The sequence below is a fragment of the Littorina saxatilis genome, linkage group LG7, assembly GCF_037325665.1.
Source record: "Littorina saxatilis isolate snail1 linkage group LG7, US_GU_Lsax_2.0, whole genome shotgun sequence".
NCBI classification, from domain to species: domain Eukaryota; kingdom Metazoa; phylum Mollusca; class Gastropoda; order Littorinimorpha; family Littorinidae; genus Littorina; species Littorina saxatilis.
This window is the reverse complement of record NC_090251.1, coordinates 46,165,567-46,184,846: the sequence shown is the minus strand read 5'-3', so window position 1 is coordinate 46,184,846 and position 19,280 is coordinate 46,165,567. Positions and strand designations below refer to the sequence as shown.

General features: G+C 41.3%; 1 protein-coding gene across 2 annotated transcripts in view; it reads right to left on the bottom strand.

The window, feature by feature from the left end:
- The window catches only part of LOC138971601 (uncharacterized), an 18,349-nt gene extending 7,502 nt beyond the window's left edge, over positions 1–10,847 (bottom strand). For both annotated transcript variants that reach the window (XM_070344361.1, XM_070344360.1), the window contains exon 1: positions 10,521–10,847. The gene's annotated coding sequence lies outside the window, so the exon portion shown is untranslated. The remainder of the gene's footprint in view (positions 1–10,520) is intronic.
- Between the last annotated feature and the right edge of the window lie 8,433 nt (positions 10,848–19,280).

The window sequence follows — 19,280 nt, the reverse complement described above, 5'->3', positions numbered from 1 at the left end:
AAACATGCAGCCGTCATCTAATGCAAGGGAAGCTATAAGTGTTAATACTCCTTCACAAAACGACATAGTGACTTCCCTTTCACCAGCGCGATGTTCGCCATGATCTGTAAGTTGCGCGCTCACGAACTTAGAATTTTGTTTATATATAATTATAATGATATTTGCGGTTTAAACACATGATTTTTAAGACGACACGGATGTGTAGGATTCCACACAATATGTTTTTTTTGGTGTCTTTTGGACAAATACAACATTACAACTTTATAAGCATTTAAATACATGTGAGTCCTAACGTTGGAAAAGACTATTGAATTAACATCTTACTGAAAACAAACACTCTCGAAATGTTGAATGCTTTTGCTGTTTCACTTCTTAAGAATTAGATCTCCTTGTTCGTTCAGACTTGGAACAGAGTATTAGCCCCGTTTTAGGCCTTTTGAAAGTTCCTAAGTTTTAACCTTATTTTTATTTTATTAGAACGGCTTGGCTAAATGTCAATATTCTTTCATTAGCCTACATACTTCCTTTTTTCCCTTCACAGATATAAACTTGGAATTTTCAGAAAAAAAATCTCCCTTGCCAACAGAGGCTACCACTCAGAGAGTGGTTTGCTTCTAATATTTGTTGGATTACATGGGCTCGTAGCGTAAATATGTGTCCATTTTCCGGAGATAAATATTCTGTTTATGTATATACTATTTCCTGAATAAACGTTGCTGATATGTATTTATGTCATTTATGTGTGTGTATGTGTGTGTGTGTGCCGTGTGTGTATGTGTATGCGTGTGTGTGTGTGTGTGTGTGTGTCGTGTCTGTCTGTCTGTCTGTCTGTCTGTATGTATGTATGTATGTATGGATGTATGTATGTATGTAGGTATAGTTTTAGTAAGTTACTTTATTGTAGTTATTGGTTTACTATTCAATATTTATTTAAACGTTATCACGGTCACTGTCAGGAAGTGTCGAGCTGTGGGGACGCTCTTTCGTCAGATGTATTTATAGTACTGCAATTCGGGTGGAGTAGCTTTCTCGACGTTGACTTTGAGACACCCCGAGTGTACCTTGCGATAATCCACCACGACTGAGTTTAACTTTTTGGAGATGTTTCTGTCAGTGAAAGATTCTAATGTAGAAAGGGCGTCGTTCTAACCTTTTAAATGTTTCTTTAAAAGTTGTAGATAAATCAGTTTCTTTATCCTAGTGTACTTGAATTTGTTCATGCAACTGAAAGGGTTTTATAACATTCACACAGACACTGACTCACGCACACGCGCTCATACAGACACAGACACAGACAGACAGACAGACAGACAGACACACACCGGCACACGGCTGACACACACACACACACACACACACACACACACGCGCGCACTCACACAAACACAGACATACAGACAGACAGACTCACACACACCACACACACACACACGTCACTATCCATTTTGTTTATGGACCACTCCAGCAATCTGCGAATGTGAGAGCAACGTGGGAAAGAACTGACACGGCTCTTTTGTTCAATGTTAACTTTTTCACAAAAAAGTCGCCGGGAGGTGTGTACTGGGCGAAGGAGGGTGGAGGATGATAAATCGGTGTGTATGGGTGAGGTATAGAGGGGGGGGGGAGGGTCCGGCTGTTGGAGGGAGAACAAATTACTGTGTGTGGTCTGCGCTATCTTAATAGGCCTACCTGTGATTGTCACAGTACAAGCACACTGTCTTTCAACCAACATTAATTTGTGACTTCAAACGTGACTCGATTGCCAAAAGGAACAGAACATTCAGTCGGGGACACACTACAAAACATACACTGAATTTCTCAAACCGCTTACTATATATCTCACCGTCCCCCTGTACAAATGTAAAAATGCGGAGGTGTTTCGATTTGCAAGAGAATAAAGAGACGTGCTGTCGCATCGGTGCAAGAGATAAAAAATATCTCATTGAAATGCCGCGAGAAAGTTTGCTGAATAAGGTGAGGATAGTTTTCACCGACACACGGTCGCCCTAAAGAGAAGAAAAGATAGGGTAGTTGCATCACGATTTAAAACGGAACGCGATCTCTCTCTATCGCTTGGGGTAGAAAAGAGACTCCATTTTCCAGGTGATTGGTTGAATCAGGAAGACTCTTCAACTGTTGACATTTGTGCTGAGAGACTCTTTGGGTCTTCAAGTTTTGACAGAAGAAAAGGGTGAGACGAATAGGTTAGGTTGGTTGGGAGTATTGAGAAGGGAGGGGTGGGGGATGGTGGGGACTGAGAGGGGGGTGGGGCAGTCCTTGTGGGCGGGGCCACTTTGGAAGGTGGGAGGTGGGAAGATCATATTGGATCATTTTTATTATATTTAGTCAAGTTTTGACTAAATATTTTAACATCGAGGGGGAATCGAAACGAGGGTCGTGGTGTATGTGCGTGTGTGTGTGTGTGTGTGTGTGTGTCTGTGTGTCTGTGTGTGTGTGTGTGTGTGTAGAGCGATTCAGACTAAACTACTGGACCGATCTTTATGAAATTTGACATGAGAGTTCCTGGGTATGAAATCCCCGAACGTTTTTTTCATTTTTTTGATAAATGTCTTTGATGACGTCATATCCGGCTTTTCGTGAAAGTTGAGGCGGCACTGTCACGCCCTCATTTTTCAACCAAATTGGTTGAAATTTTGGTCAAGTAATCTTCGACGAAGCCCAGACTTCGGTATTGCATTTCAGCTTGGTGGCTTAAAAATTAATTAATGACTTTGGTCATTAAAAATCTGAAAATTGTAAAAAAAAAAAAAAATTTATAAAACGATCCAACTTTACGTTTATCTTATTCTCCATCATTTGCTGATTCCAAAAACATATAAATATGTTATATTCGGATTAAAAACAAGCTCTGAAAATTAAATATATAAAAATTATTATCAAATTTTTTTTTTCGAAATCAATTTAAAAACACTTTCATCTTATTCCTTGTCGGTTCCTGATTCCAAAAACATATACATATGATATGTTTGGATTAAAAACACGCTCAGAAAGTTAAAACGAAGAGAGGTACAGAAAAGCGTGCTATCCTTCTCAGCGCAAGTACTACCCCGCTCTTCTTGTCAATTTCACTGCCTTTGCCGTGCGCGGTGGACTGACGATGCTACGGTCTTGCTGCGTTGCATTGCGTTCAGTTTCATTCTGTGAGTTCGACAGCTACTTGACTAAATATAGTATTTTCGCCTTACGCGACTTGTTTTAGCTGCACATGACTTTCAGGCGTGACAGTCTCATCACTCTAAAAATCACTCAGGAAAATGATGAGTGCCTTCAGTTTCGCGTCGTTTACAATTACGTGATAATCTCAGGATACCTGGATGATATTATCACAGAGTTAGATATATTGTATTTTGTAAGTAAAGTATAGAGTTAGAAGTTACCGGTGATAATATCATGCAAAGTAGCAGATATCACTGATGAAAATTAATGTAAAATTTTGGGATCAGAAACAGGGGAGCATCTCGTTACTCCCCCGTATCGTTACTCCCCCGGCTTGTTACTAACCCTAACCCTAACCCTAACCATAAGGGGGAGTAACGAGCCGGGGGAGTAACGAGCCGGGGGAGTAACGAGCTGATCCCAGAAACAGTAGGCTTGTTTGGTCTATATGTTGGCGTATTGTTGTCGTAACTTGTAGTGGAAATGGTGACACAAATGGGGAAACGGTACAACGTCCATGCATTCTTTGCAAACGTACATCCTTAACGCTGCTATGTTTCCGGGACCCATTGTTTGAAACGTTTTAATGCAGATACACATTTCTTATCAGATTTGAAGTAACAAGTATGATCTAAAAAGATACGAACTTTTGGAAGCTTTCTCCAATTTACTGTGATAGACGGGCCGTATTGAATTGTTTCAATCAGGTGACAGAGACCATCATGTGAACAGAGAGAGGAAACAAAACTGAATTAGTCCCGAATAGCCAAATGGGTTATGAAAACCCCGGCAACGACTAAACAACCCATTCCCACACTGTTTCCCAGTATAGAGAACAGTCACAGAGATCGAACAAAATCTGTCCGAAGATATAAAAAAAATTTTAATGGCGTGACAAGATATTTAAAAAAAAAAAGTAATTGTACAATTCATTTTGAGCACATTTCTTCAAGTTTTTCATTCTTTCATGTATTCAAACGATCTATTATTTAGTTCGTTTATTGTTGTATTCGCCTGCACAATTTGCAACAACGATTTTCGATATTTTTGTCACAGTGACTTGCCTTCATTTTTGTTCACATGTGTGATTAATTTGCATCAGTGTTCGTAGTTATTCGCAAAGTATTTTCTTTTTAACGAGCTAGTATATACTGCTCCTCTGCAATTCGCACCTAAGAACTCAGTTTTGCGACAACAGGAGAATGATCTTGCAGTGTGTGTGTGTGTGTGTGTGTGCGCGCGTGCGTGTGTGTGTGTGTATGTATGTGTGTACTGTTAAACTAGGCCCAGAAAGACCAAGCAGGTATATGCTTCTTGACATTTTAAAAAGCGATGCAATTAAATATTAATGATACGTTAAATAATAAAACATCACCCAGTTCTTCTTAATCCCTAAATATCAAAATAAAAAAAAGCGTTTCTGGAAAAACCCTAAACAATGTCTCAGAATAATTTCTGTTCAAATAGAAAAACCGAAAAAAAAAAAAAAAAAGCCGGGAGAAGTGACGCCTCAAAAATGCACTGTCCATGGCCTTGATTAGAGCCAAGGTCCTCCTATGGTCCAGACACGCGACCTTTTAGATCTGGCAGAGCTCATGGAGATTTCATCATGGCTATTACTGCTTTGTTTTCTCTCAAAACTCTCGGCAATCGGCTAGAAATCAAAGAGCAGGAAATGGCCGCAATAAATTCCGCCGAGGAGATGATCAAACACTGATTACTGGCCGGGGCAGAGATTACATGGACGAAATGATGACACCAGTCGAAGGTATTCTTTTCAGTTGTTCAGATCAGTTTCGTCATGGCTATTTCGCATTCTCTTACACAACGCTCAGTTCGGCTCATTCTCTCCCTGACCGGACGCTACAGTCCTACGCGAATCTATCAAAACAAAACCAGTAATGGTGAGAGAGGACATAATCCCTGGTGTTCTTTTCAGCTGTTGGCATACACCTGTCCCCCGTTTCTTTCAGGCAAGAATTGCTTGCGGCTAGCCTCTTGCTATATATATATATATATATGCAAGGCAGCGCGGGTGTACATGAAACGGTTCGATGGCCAGCTACACAAGAATTAAACATAATTGGTTGATACCGCAAAGGGGGATCAGCTCGTTACTCCCCCGTATCGCTACTCCCCCGGCTCGCTACTCCCCCGGCTCGTTACTCCCCCGTATCGCTACTCCCCCGGCTCGTTACTCCCCCGTACACAGAAAATGACTGGATAACCCTGTGATAGTAAGTTGGCATGAAATATTGTTCCCCCACCCACCCCCCGCCCCCTGTCCAGCTGTTTTGTTTGTTTCTTTGTTTGTTTATCCAGAAAATGTCTCCGGAAAAACAATATTTCATGCCAACTTACTATTACAGGGTTATCCAGTCATTTTCTGTGTACGGGGGAGTAACGAGCCGGGGGAGTAGCGATACGGGGGAGTAACCGTATCGTTACTCCCCCGGCTCGTTACTCCCCCAGCTCGTTAATTACTCCCCCGTATCGCTACTCCCCCGGCTCGTTACTCCCCCGTATCGCTACTCCCCCGTCATGCATTCTGAAATAGTATCTCTTCTGCTTAAAATATATACTTTTTTTTTCAAAGATGTACTGTACACGAATGTACAGGCAGATCTGGCAGTTGTAAGTTCTTTAAACATGCTCTCTCTCTCTCTCTTGAAAATTCAATTAAGTAATAACTGCATTACTTAAGTGTAATAAAAAGGCACGGGGGAGTAGCGATATGGGGGAGTAACGAGCCGGGGGAGTAACGATACGGGGGAGTAACGAGATGCTCCCCCGAAAAGGTTGTCTGCACTGGCAAAGAGACATTAACAGCCAATCGGATTGGCAGCTGTGCAGCCGCCATTGTTTTTCTCGCGTAACGAGCTCCTCCAAGGCATGCTCGCCTACTCTCGCCAAATCCTGGCGTTCCTCGTGGCGAGAATTGACCAAGAAACGTTATTCCCTCGCCCCACTCGCCAATTCTCGCGTCAAAGAAACTAAACGGGGGACAGTACAGAGAGAGGACAGAATCCCTGGTGTACTTTTTAGCTATTACCGTAAAATCCCTAGCATAAGCCCACCATCTAGCAAACGCCCACCCCCCACTTTGGGCCAAAAGTTGTGCACAGGGGTAACTACCTAGCAAACGCCCACCCTGCTTTTTTCAAAGAGACTATAGGCTCACTTTCACTAGGATTTGTGCAGACTGTTCTAAAAGTCATCTTTTTCCCCTTCTTTACCTTTTCGTGTTTCTTTCCTTTTTTCTTATTCTTTGTCCCCTCTCCTCACTCCCACCCATCGTTCATGTTTTTTCGAGTTTCTCTTCTCTTTTTTTTCCTAAGTTTGTGGGTTTTTCTTTCTCAGAAAGATTGGGCCTTTTGAAGACAAAATCCTAGTTCAGTTAACGTTTCATTTCCAAAGACGATCGTGTAATTTCTTCCCTGTACAGAAAGAAAGGGCTTCATTGGTGTTGATATTTCGACATTTCATCAAGTTTCTTTTCCCCGGAACTGTGTTGTTATTGTTTGTCCTTGCAAAGGTCTGGCGATTTTCTTTTTACTTTAATAAATTTATATGAATGACTATATGCTCGTGTTGTTTTCAGAAGAGCCAGTCCTTTTCTCTCTCTCTCTCTCTCTCTCTCTCTCTCTCTCTCTCTCTCTCTCTCTCTCTCTCTCTCTCTCTCTCTCATGGTTGGCCTTCTTTGCCTCAAAGTCCTTTTTTTTCTTTTTTCCTTCACTTCTACTCACACGACCTAACTTACATGCTTTCGGGGTTTGTATTCACTCAAATACACGGTTGAGCACAAAACTTACTTTGTGCAAAGGGGTCTATCCCTAGCAAACGCCCACCCCCCAATTTTGCCCTAAATCTGTGCACAGGGGGGGTGGGCTTATGCTAGGGATTTTACGGTAGTTATATATTAGCACACCTGTTTCATCATGGCTATAACGGACCTGTCTCAGTTCTTACGGCGCAACACGAGATCAGGGCTGAGGTCAACCATCCTGAACTCAGGTCAAAATGAGTTCGGCTCATTCTCTCCCTGACCGGACGCTACAGTCCTACGCGAATCTATCAAAACAAAAATACAGAGTTATCTCCCATATGGTTTTCGCGAGCACTGATCTAAATTTGAGATCAGTGTTCGCGAGACGAAAATGGACTGGGTGGCCGAGTGGTAACGCACTTGCGCTCGGAAGCGAGAGGTTGCGAGTTCGACCCTGGGTCAGGGCGTTAGCAATTTTCTCCCCCCTTTCCTAACCTAGGTGGTGGGTTCAAGTGCTAGTCTTTCGGATGAGACGAAAAACCGAGGTCCCTTCGTGTACACTACATTGGGGTGTGCACGTTAAAGATCCCACGATTGACAAAAGGGTCTTTCCTGGCAAAATTGTATAGGCATAGCTAAAAATGTCCACCAAATACCCGTGTGACTTGGAATAAAGGCCGTGAAAGGTGAATGCTCGCCCTAATAGGCTTGAGGTTTGCTGGCCGATGTGAATGCGTGATATATTGTGTAAAAAATTTCATCTCACACGGCAGAAATTAATATGTAAAGCGCATTGAGCATATATATGATTATGCGCTATAGCAAATGTCCATTATTATTATTATTAAATGATTGCAGATTGGTCGACTTCGACAGTGATCTCCGTTCTGTTCTTCACAGTTATGATAAAGACATCGTTCTAAGGTCAAGACAAGTCGAAATTTTGGGACTGCTGCCAGAAGGAGACCGTAATAATTATATGGTTTCATCACTGTCAGCTGGTTACAGAAAAAATCGTCTGCTCCAGTTAGCGCCGAAACCAAACGGTTGATTATCACGTGACACTTTTGCCATATTTAGAGTTGTTTGCACAGTAAAAACAGCCGCGAAAAATAGCTCGCTTGAAACTGTCTTACATATCAATTCCTTTGTAATTTAAAAATTACAAAACACCATGAAAAATTATTATCGACGATCGCGAATCTGCTTATATCAATAATACATTACAAAAAGCTCTAAATATGTTAAAAAAAAAATTAAAAAAATAAAAATCGGTTTCCTTGCCAGACAAGGAAACTCAAGGCATCCTGTCAGGGAGAGAATGAGCCGAACTCATTTTGACCTGAGTTCAGGATGGAGGTGAACGACAAAGTTGCCACCCAAACGGGAGCCACCCGCAGTGTTGGATTGGTTGAAACTGAGATGTGTTGTGATTTCAACCAATCAGAACCCGTGGTTTGTTCTCTCCCGTTTGGGGGACACCCACTTTCGGTGCGTGCTCCTCGGCCCCGGGGTCATAAACATGTCGGCAGTTTTCGGAATGTTACCAGAGTGGAATGTTACCAGAGTGGAATGTTATCAGAATGTTTGTTCGTACATGGGCTGAAACTCCCACTACGTCTTTTGCGTGTATGACCGTTTTTACCCCGCCATCTAAGGCAGCCATACGCTGCTTTCGGGGGAACCATGCTGGGTATTTTCGTGTTTCTTTTACCCACCGAACTCTGACATGGATTACAGGATCTTTTCCGTGCGCACGTGGTCTTGTGCTTGTGTGTACACGCGAAGGGGGATAAGGCCCTAGCAGTTCTGCATATTAGTTGACCTGGGAGATCGGAAAAATCTCCACCCTAAACCCACCAGGCGGCCTCGGCCGGGAGTTGAACTCACGGCCTTCCGATTAGGAGGCCGATGTCTTAACCACTAGGCCATTGCGCCGGTCTTCCCGAGTGGTAATCCTTGGCGTAAATTGTTTTGCCAAAATTACGGCACAGTTTTCAGCGATTTGAAATAAAGTTTCGGCGTTTCGTCAGACGACTGCCGACGTCAAACATCATCCCCACATTAGACTGTTTAAAAAGTCTAAACTATCGCTTTTGATCACGATTTTCATTTATTCCCCTAACACACCCCCCCCCCTCCCAAACAAAGAGAACGATGTGTTTTCATGACAAAACTATTGATGCCTGATATTGGGGCGGGGGGGGGGGGGGGGGTAGGGTAGGTCGAGGGGGGGGGGGGGGTGTTCTAAGGGGGTGGGGGTGGGGAGGGGGGGGGTGGAGGGTGTTCGGGGTTTGAGCAAAGAGTGTTTCCCTATGGAAACACTCTTTGGTTTGAGCATGTTTAGTGTTCTCCACCACAAAACACAGACAATGATGTGATTTCATCAACAAAGGATTATACATTGATGACTGTACCGGTATTTCCAGACAAAGATAATTGGTTTTTAACGTCCCTGTAAACCTAACTTTGCTCCTGATACTGACAGAAGGTAAACAAGTCATATCCGGCGTCCTTGAGTAAAGGTCATTTACGAATGAAAGGTTCTTCGAGGATGTTTCATCATGTTCTATAAACGGTCTGTTTTGAAAAACAGCAACACGCGCCTGATCAGTGAAGAGTTCAGATTTTTCAGACCAAATTAAAGATAGTACTGGGGTACTTGTGCCTTGTTGGTTCCTTCGCATCGACTGATCCTTTTATCGTTAACCCTAGGGGTTTTTGAAAATACATTTTGCCTTGTCTTGCCTTGGGGCGGGGTGCTGGTGTAACACGAGAAAATTACTCCCACGAGATTTTTACTCCGGAGGAAACATTTTGTACGAAAAAGTTACTCCCTTTACGAAAAAAGCACTCCCCCATTACACGAGAAAATTACTCCCCAAGACAGGTGAGTTCCGAGTAAACATTTCGTACAAAATTGTTACTCCCCTGACGAATAAATAAGGAATAAATTACTTCACCCCAACACAAGCAATTTAACTTCCTTGCCAGGTGTACGAAATTTTTACTCCCTTGTCCCCTGTTAGTCTTGGTGGTGGAAGGGGTGGAAGGAGGGTAGCGCGACATTCGTTTGCGCGAGATCACTTATTGGCATTATCCCTTCGCCCGCATCCCATTTTTGCGTACGAGATTTTTACTGGAAGTAAAAAAAATGGGGAGTAAAAATTTCGTGGAGGGAGTAATTTTTTCGTGCCTTGGGGAGTTCTTTTCTCGTACGAAAAGTGTACTCGGAGTAAGCATTTCGTACGAAATATTTACTTCGGAGTAAATTTTTCGTGGAGTAAAAATTTCGTGTTACACCGGGTGTGTGTGTGGGTGTGTATGGGAGTGTGTGTGTTTGGGGGGGGGGGGGGGGGGGTCGAGGGCGACAAACACGTACGAGGCAGAAAAAGTAAGGAAAACAAGAATTCTTGAGGCGAAACAAACTCATCACAAATATTGTCTTGTTCCTTCAACTCACTAAAAACAGATAGTTTAATACAAAACCAAAACAAAAATAAAAACATGACAATAACAAAATAACAATCTCAAAAACATGCTCAGAGAGAAAAAACACACCGAACTTTGTGTTTACCTGTAGACAGGTGAATGAAAGGGGGATTCTCGCCGAAACACCTTTGATCCCTTGTCTCGCCGCCTTTGATGTGTTGTTTGTTTGGCAGCAGAAGCCGTGGCGGAGCGATGGAGCAGAAAATGAACGAAGATATAATGACACTGATGTGGGAGCTATACCCCCTCTCTGACCTTTCGCATGGGCGCTAAGTTTACACGCTTGAAATTTGACCGTCGAAAGCTGGCTTTGCAGAGCTCGGAATGTTGTAAAAATGAACAGGAAGAACGAATCTGAAATACAGGAAGAAAAAGAAAGAAGAGAACAGAAACACACTGAGGCTAAACTGTTATGATAAGATGCGAAATTTATCTAGAGAAACGTCACTCACTGACGTTGACTTTACAACCGAGAAGACAGTTTAAGATAAGAAAACGAAAAGAAATCACACCATTACGCACGCTCGCACACACGCACGCAAGTGCAAACGCAAGCAAACACGCACAAAAAGGTCAAATAAATAATTCACCTTAGTTGAATTTGTATCGAAGAATAGTAACAAATTATAAAACTGAACCATATCTTTTATACATAAAACAAAGACAATATAAACAGTCATTGTGCAAACTAAGAATAATTAAGTGCCCACGATCTGAACATTTACACTGGTAGATACAGCAATACACCTGGGGAAAACAGATTCTGCGAAAAATGTGGAGTAGTAGAAGATGAAATACATTTTCTAGATAATTGCACACAAAACAACCAACTTTGAAAATCTTTAATGAGTGAAATAAATCAACATGTATAATGTATATGATGTACAAAGGCAACTTTTGCAAGTAGACACTCTACAAACTAAGTGGGGGGAATTTATATACAATTGCTTCAAAATAAAACCCAATGAATTCATTTTGTTCTTTTCTTCGCGTGTCTTATGATTAATACGTTTCATGAGAATAAAATGTATTCGTATTTGTATTCGTGTTCGTATTCACACACACACACACACACACACACACACACACACACACACACACACACACACACACACACACACACACACACACACACGCACGCCACACACACACACACTGACACACACACTGACACACACACACACTGACACACACACACACCGGAGCGCACGCGCGCGCGCATATGCAGACACCACATAGGCCTATCTAGAAGACACAAGTCAAAATACACGTAGTTGGCGGTATAGTCACAAAAAAACAAATGTGGCCAGAAGAAAAAATAACTTTATTGTTAATAAGTATTTATATGTGAATAGGAAAGTGTGGAAAAAAAGCATATTAGGGCCTACATTTTGCACGCAGACATGTCAAATCTGTGTATAGTCTGAGAGAGAGAGACAGAGAGAGAGAGAGAGAGAGAGAGAGAGAGAGAGAGAGAGACAGAGAGAGAGAGACAGAGACAGACAGAGACAGACAGACAGACAGAGAGACAGAGACAGACAGACAATCGGAGAGAGAGAGAGAGAGAGAGAGAGAGAGAGAGAGAGAGAGAGAGAGAGGGAGAGAGACATAGACTGAGATAGTTAAGGAGAGAGAGAGAGAGAGAGAGAGACAGAGACAGAGACAGAGACAGAGACAGAGAGAGAAACAGAGAGAGAGCGCCGGTGCACGCCAAGGAAAAATGTCCTCCCAAGGTCAGTGAAGCGTAATGCATTACAATTTCTCTCCGTGACAAATATGACCGGTTTCACGCATGGCGGGTGATGGATGCGACACACGTGTGCACACGAGGTGTCAGGTCAACCGTTGTCTGCACATGTGTCACAAGAGTTCCTGTCACTCTTCTTGACATGTCTCGTCTGATATTTTCCAGCTTTGCAAAGATAGATGGCTTTCCGGCTCTCTGGACAGTCGTGGTGGACATTTTGACATTCGATTATTTTATTTGGTATAAACATTGTTTTATTCATCGTTCATCGTTCACGAAATAGATTACAAGCCTGAAAACATCTGTGGAGGTATTTGTATCTCAAAAGAAAATATTAGATTACAAGCCGGAACAAAGCTGTGGTGTGTATTTCAGAAAAAAATTAGATTACAAGCCTGAACAAACGATTTGTATTTTAGGAGAAATAGATTACACGCCTGAACAAAGTCTGTGGTTTGTATTTTTAGAAAAGATAGATAACACTCCTGAATGAGTCTACGGTTTGATTTTTAGAAGAAATACATTACACGCTAGAACGAGTCTGTGGTTTGTATTTTAAGAAGAAATAGATTACACACCTGAACAAGTCTTTAGTTTGTATTTTAGAAGATATAGATTACAAGGCTGAACAAATACCTTGTGGTTTGCATTTCAAAAGAAAGAGATTACGAACCTGAACATCTCTGTGGCTTGTATTACAGAAGAATTAGTATACAAGCCTGAACAAATTGTGAGAGTTTGTACTTTAGAGGAAATAGATTTCAAGCCTGACAAAATCTGTGGTGAGTTGCATTTCAAAAGAAAGAGGCTACAAGCCTGAACAAATTTTTTTAAATTTTTTTTAGATGAAATAGATTACAAGCCTGAAAAAATCTGATATAGATTGCCAGCCTGTTGTATTTCAGAAGAAATATATTACAAGCCGTAACAAATCTGTGCTTTGACTCCTTATTGATTCTTGATGTTTTTATTGTTGAAAAAAAAATACCGCAATGTTATTAGCTATTGGCACAAGTGAATGAATGCTACAAGTTCACTTCTAGTTTAACGCACTTCTGGTATTGGTTAGAATGGTTGGCGTGACCAGGTGTGTTATTATTTATTTGTCTCTTAATATTATTTTGTTTAATGGCAGTTTAGGTTGCTTTTTAAATTTTTTTTAAAGACGATATCGTTTAACAAACTTAGCGATATCAATGGTCACAGTTTTTGGATATATAATAAAATGTTAAAAAATACACACAAAAACAAACAAATTTGAGTTCAGTTCCGACAAGAGTAGATGATGGATGTTAGGTGTTAAAAAGAAAAAAAAAGAAAAAGACAAAATGAATCAACCAGATTAAGAAAACAAACCATAGAAAAACAACCGCCTATATTCATTTTTTAATCAACTGATTTATGGATTAATTACATGAATTATTCCTTTGCCTTTAAAATGAAATTTTGAATTATTTTTTCGTGTAGGCCTATCTATCATTTCATTTATTTATCTTTTTACTTTTAGTTTATTTATTTAGTGTCCGTCTTCTATCCTTTTTTTTGTGGTGCTTTTTTCTTATGTCTTCTGCAATATAAGGGACCATTTTGATGAGCGTGTATACAAGAAAATAAGTGGAAGTTTGTTGCGTTATGACAGGATATTTTGTTTTGACTGTTTTTTGTAGATAGTCGGCAACGCACAAGGTAAAGCCTCACTTGACCCACATTTTATTGCACTTCCGTTTTTGTCTAGTCACGGTTTTCAGCCATAACGAAAGCCTCCCATGTCACTGTTAGTCGAAGTTAATGTCGTCCATTTTTGTTCTGTTTCACAAATCATTAGTGACATCTGCATCTCGACTGCCTCAAACGTTTTTTCTTAAAAAATAATAATAAAAAAAGAAGGCTGTATTACATCATATTATCGAAAACGATCATGGCAAATACAACAATATCAACAACAACGACAACAACGACGACAACGACGACAAAGACAACGAAATAGACAACAACAAAAACAACAGCGACGACAACGACAACGAAAACAACAACAACAACAACAACAACAACAACAACAACAACAACAACAACAATATCAACAACAACAATAAAAACAACAAAAAAACAAACAAACAAACAAACAAATTAAAAAAAATCAAAGAAACAAACAAAAACAAATGAACGAAAAAAAAACCCAACTAACTAACAGAGAAACCCAAAAGCTTCTTAAAAAGGCCGCGCCAGCGGTTTTTTCCATCTTCACTCTCCGGCATGCTCAAGGGAGATTATGCAAACAGAAAAGGTTGACACCTGTGCTTTTTGACTTCATATAGTTATGATACCCGCCCACAAAAATATTTCACCAATTGAGGGTTATGTGTGTCAATAGTTCATAGTCATCCCCCCCTCTCAACTCCACCCCCATACCCACTCACCTGTCACTCCTCCAACCTGCCCCCTCCCCTAGTCGCTCCCCTAGCCCCTCAGTCCCCTTTATTTCAAGAGTCCCCCGGAAAACACTTGTCAAAGAAAGACCAGGTGCGTGATAAAGGCTAATCTGTCTCTTTCTCTCTAGCTCCTTAAGTCTCCGCGGCTTACGTGTTTGTGTTAAAAAGGCACAGCCTTTACCATGAAGACATTATGTCTCACTGTGTCATATCTGCCCATGCAGGATTTTGCATGGGATAAGGTCGTCCCTCCACCTGGAATCATACAAAAAATCAGCATCCTGACTCGTTTCTGCGCAGTGTGAGAATTTGTTGGTTTTAAACAATGCTTTATTTCTGTTATCATTAATGAAATGTACAAACATTTATAACTATAAAAACAACAACAAGGCTACGGCTTATGGTGGTGGCTCCAAGACGAGGGAAATAATTATCATTGTAAATAAATTAATTTCACAGAGTGCCACTAGTGCTTGTTAATGAAATTAACTCATCACAAAATTCCCGCTCTGCACAAAAAACGCACAGGCTGTAGATTTTTGGCATGGATAGTCTTATCCATTACCATGTCAAAGCACGGCCAGTTCTGAGATTGTGAGTCCAATTAATTGCACGAGAAATTTAAGTTTTACGCCCTCACGGCAAAGCCGTCAGGGGCATGTGAGACGGGGAAACCCCGTTTTGTATGAAAAAAGGAAATAAAAAAATAGAATAAAAAATAAAAATAAAAAGGTAAAAAGAACAAGGGCGTGTGATGTGTGTGTGAGTAAATACAGTTAGCTGGCCGGCTGCGGCGGCTAGAGGAGACCTGGAGTTGGCTAGGCACCTGGCTGGGTCGTCTTAGGTCAGTGCTGTGAATGGTCACTTTGGGGGCTGTTGGGCCGATGGAGCACAGGGACTTTAGGTTGTTGGTATTTGCTATATCTTGCATGCATGCATGCATTCGTGTTTTCCAAGGCCTGATACTTTTGCCGTGACTTTGGGATCTTTATCGTGCGCATGCGTGCACGTGGGGATGCTCGGACACCGAGGAGAATCTGCACAAAGATTATTAGCACGGGAATGACTGTGTCTTTAAAACCCCACCACCTTTCCACGCAAAATTAGAGTTGGTAGGCTTCATGCCGAGCTGTGAAAAATGTCATTAAAAGGGGACAGCTATTGTGTTTCCTTTTAACGAGGGTTGCTTTTGAACCCTGCCGTCAAATCTCGTCCTAAAATGGATATCAAATTTTATGCAATTAGACGGACCTGCAAAGCTGGTTCGCCCAGTCCCGGTAAAAAGACGTCAGGTAAAGACGCGGTGCATTATGGACGGGAAGTGGCAAGTAGTTGTGACACGCACCGCTGTTGGGGCGGTAGTCATAATGAAGGGCGTGATGACAAGATAAGGCACGACATGTACATAGCTGAATATCACCCCCCCCCCCCCCCCCTAAAAAAAATAAATCATTTTATCTTTTTATATTTTTGTATGTTACTGCGCAGTTTTGTGTGTGTCTTTTCATTGTTTGTGCTGAAATTCCGAGATCTTATTCAGATTCTTTGAATTCCTGTCATCTTCATTATTTGTGAGAGACCGCTGACGTGATACAGTAGTATTGCTGTGGGTCAAATCATTCGAGGTCAAGAATAAAAAAACCAATAATTTCAATAATTTAAAGTTCAAAAGCTAGGTCCACCTTATTTTGTCGGAAACATATTATGAATGGTGTTTCAGTCTTGAAAGGATATTCGTGTTGCATTTCGGTTCAAACTCTAAACAGTTTGTAAAACCCACACAAAGCCTGTAAAATCATATTCATAAAAAAAAAGTCAACATCAGCAAAATCTACGATGCTGAGAATTGGAGAGTTCGGGTCAGCATCGGTTGTTTTATTTCATTTGAATTATATTCCATCACCCATATATAAGATGTTTCTATCCGTTCAACGCCCTTTTTTTCTCGTTTGAGAGACACTGAGTTTTAAACCTGGTAACGACGGGCGAAATGGCGCAGTGGTAAGACGTCGGCCTCCTAATCGAGAGGTCGTGAGTTCGAATCCCGGTCGCTGCCGCCTGGTGGGTTAAGAGTGGAGATTTTTCCGATCTCCCAGGTCAACTTATGTGCAGACCTGCTAGTGACTTAACCCCCTTCGTGTGTACACGCAAGCACAAGACCAAGTGCGCACGGAAAAGATCCTGTAATCCATGTCGGAGTTCGGTGGGTCATGGAAACACGAAAATACCCAGCATGCCTACCCAACGAAAGCGGAGTGAAGCTGACTTCATAGTCTAGTGTGGGGAACCCAAATGGGCAAACGAGCTCACACGTCACGCTGAAGAAGAAGAAGAAGAAGAAGAAGAAAACCCGGGAATCCAGCTAAACCCTCGACGCCAGGAAATTAATATTTGCATTCTGTGGTTATGACGCGTACACGGTAAGCCCTAGCAGATATGCGTTAACATCTCACGAATCCCCCAGCTTGCTCAGGCCTAAGACACCAGAACATTGCTTCTTAAAAGTGTGATATGAAATGGCTCTCCTTACTATATACTTGTCATAAACAGAGTAACCTGTGTTATGAGGGTGTAGATTTTTTAATTTTTTAATTTTAAAAAAAAACCAAGCGTATGTTAGAAACATCAAGAAAATTCCCCGTTTTTTTCTGTTTATGGTGTTAATAATAAACCTTACACATTTCAATGCGAATTGCAGACGGGCGCAGTGGCGTTGTGGTAAGACGTCGGCCTCCTAATCGGGAGGTCGTGAGTTCGAATCCCGGTCGCTGCCGCCTGGTGGGTTAAGAGTGGAGATTTTTCCGATCTCCCAGGTCAACTTATGTGCAGACCTGCTAGTGACTTAACCCCCTTCGTGTGTACACGCAAGCACAAGACCAAATGCGCACGGAAAAGATCCTGTAATCCATGTCAGAGTTCGGTGGGTTATAGAAACACGAAAATACCCAGCATGCTTCCTCCGAAAGCGGCGTATGGCTGCCTAAATGGCGGGGTAAAAACGGTCATACACGTAAAATTCCACTCGTGGAAAAACATGAGTGAACGTGGGAGTTTCAGCCCACGAACGCAGAAGAAGAAGAAGAAGAATGCAAATTGCAAAGCAGCTACAAAATAAAGTGTGTTTTTTACATTTAGTCAAGTTTTGACTAAATGTTTTAACGTAGAGGGGGAATCGAGACGAGGGTCGTGGTGTGTGTGTGTGTCTGTCTGTCTGTGCGTGTGTGTGTAGAGCGATTCAGACTAAACTACTGGACCGATCTTTATGACATTTTACATGAGAGTTCCTGGGAATGATATCCCCGGCCATTTTGTTCTTTTTTTTCGATAAATGTCTTTGATGACGTCATATCCGGCTTTTTGTAAAAGTTGAGGCGGCACTGTCACACCCTCATTTTTCAATCAAATTGATTGAAATTTTGGCCAAGCAATCTTCGACAAAGGCCGGACTTCGGTATTGCATTTCAGCTTGGTGGCTTAAAAATTAATTAATGACTTTGGTCATTAAAAATCTGAATATTGTAAAAAAAATTTGTTTTCAATAAAACGATCCAAATTTACGTTCATCTTATTCTTCATTATTTCCTGATTCCAAAAACATATAAATATGTTATATATGGATTAAAAACAAGCTCTGAAAATTAAAAATATAAAAATTATGATCAAAATTAAATTTTCGAAATCAATTTAAAAACACTTTCATCTTATTCCTTGTCGGTTCCTGATTCCAAAAACATATAGATATGATATGTTTGGAATAAAAACACGCTCAGAAAGTTAAAACGAAGAGAGGTAAAGTAAAGCGTGCTATGAAGCACAGCGCAACCGCTACCGCGCCAAACAGGCTCGTCACTTTCACTGCCTTTTGCACTAGCGGCGGACTACGTTCAGTTTCATTCTGTGAGTTCCGCAGCTTGACTAAATGTAGTAATTTCGCCTTACGCGACTTGTTCTTTTGTTTTTTTGGTTATATGAGCATAAAAAACACCACCAGCACCAAAACGCACACGTTACGGCTTCTAGCACAATAAATTGTAATCAATCTTGTGTAAAAGGGCATATCCCTCTGCTTCATCAGGCAGCAAAATAAAACATAGTTTGGATAGAACATGGTAGTATAAAAGTCTAGAATGTATCAATGATCAGACGAGGAACTTGGGAAGTTTTGCAACAGACACGACTTCCTGAATATTTCATTTACAGGCGACATCGTTAGGTCATTGAGAGATGAGTGCTTGTCGCATTTTTGTGACATTGCAGGCGGATTTTGCGACAAACTCCCGGACAACAGATTGTGCGACAAACTCTTTACTCCATTATAGCTCTCGCGGCAAGTGACTGCGACAAAGTAATACTTTTGCCTAGGCCTGTATATGATAAGCGTGCGACACAAATCTGAACAACTTCGGTCTTAAAAAGGAGGGAGTCTTGAAATTGAGGCACTGTGGTGCCTGGAATGAAAACTTCTGTTTGTTGCAGACAATAAAGTTTATTCAATTGAATTGAATTGAATTGAAGACACCCTTGAGTGTGCAGGTGGACTGCCAGGATAGGTACATTTAGGTAAAGATAAAGAAATGGAATGATAGGCGGAGTCCTGTAAATATATAACACAATCTGAGGAACAGGGCTCCCCGTAGTGCGCGTCCCTGCGTCCTATACGCACTGGAAG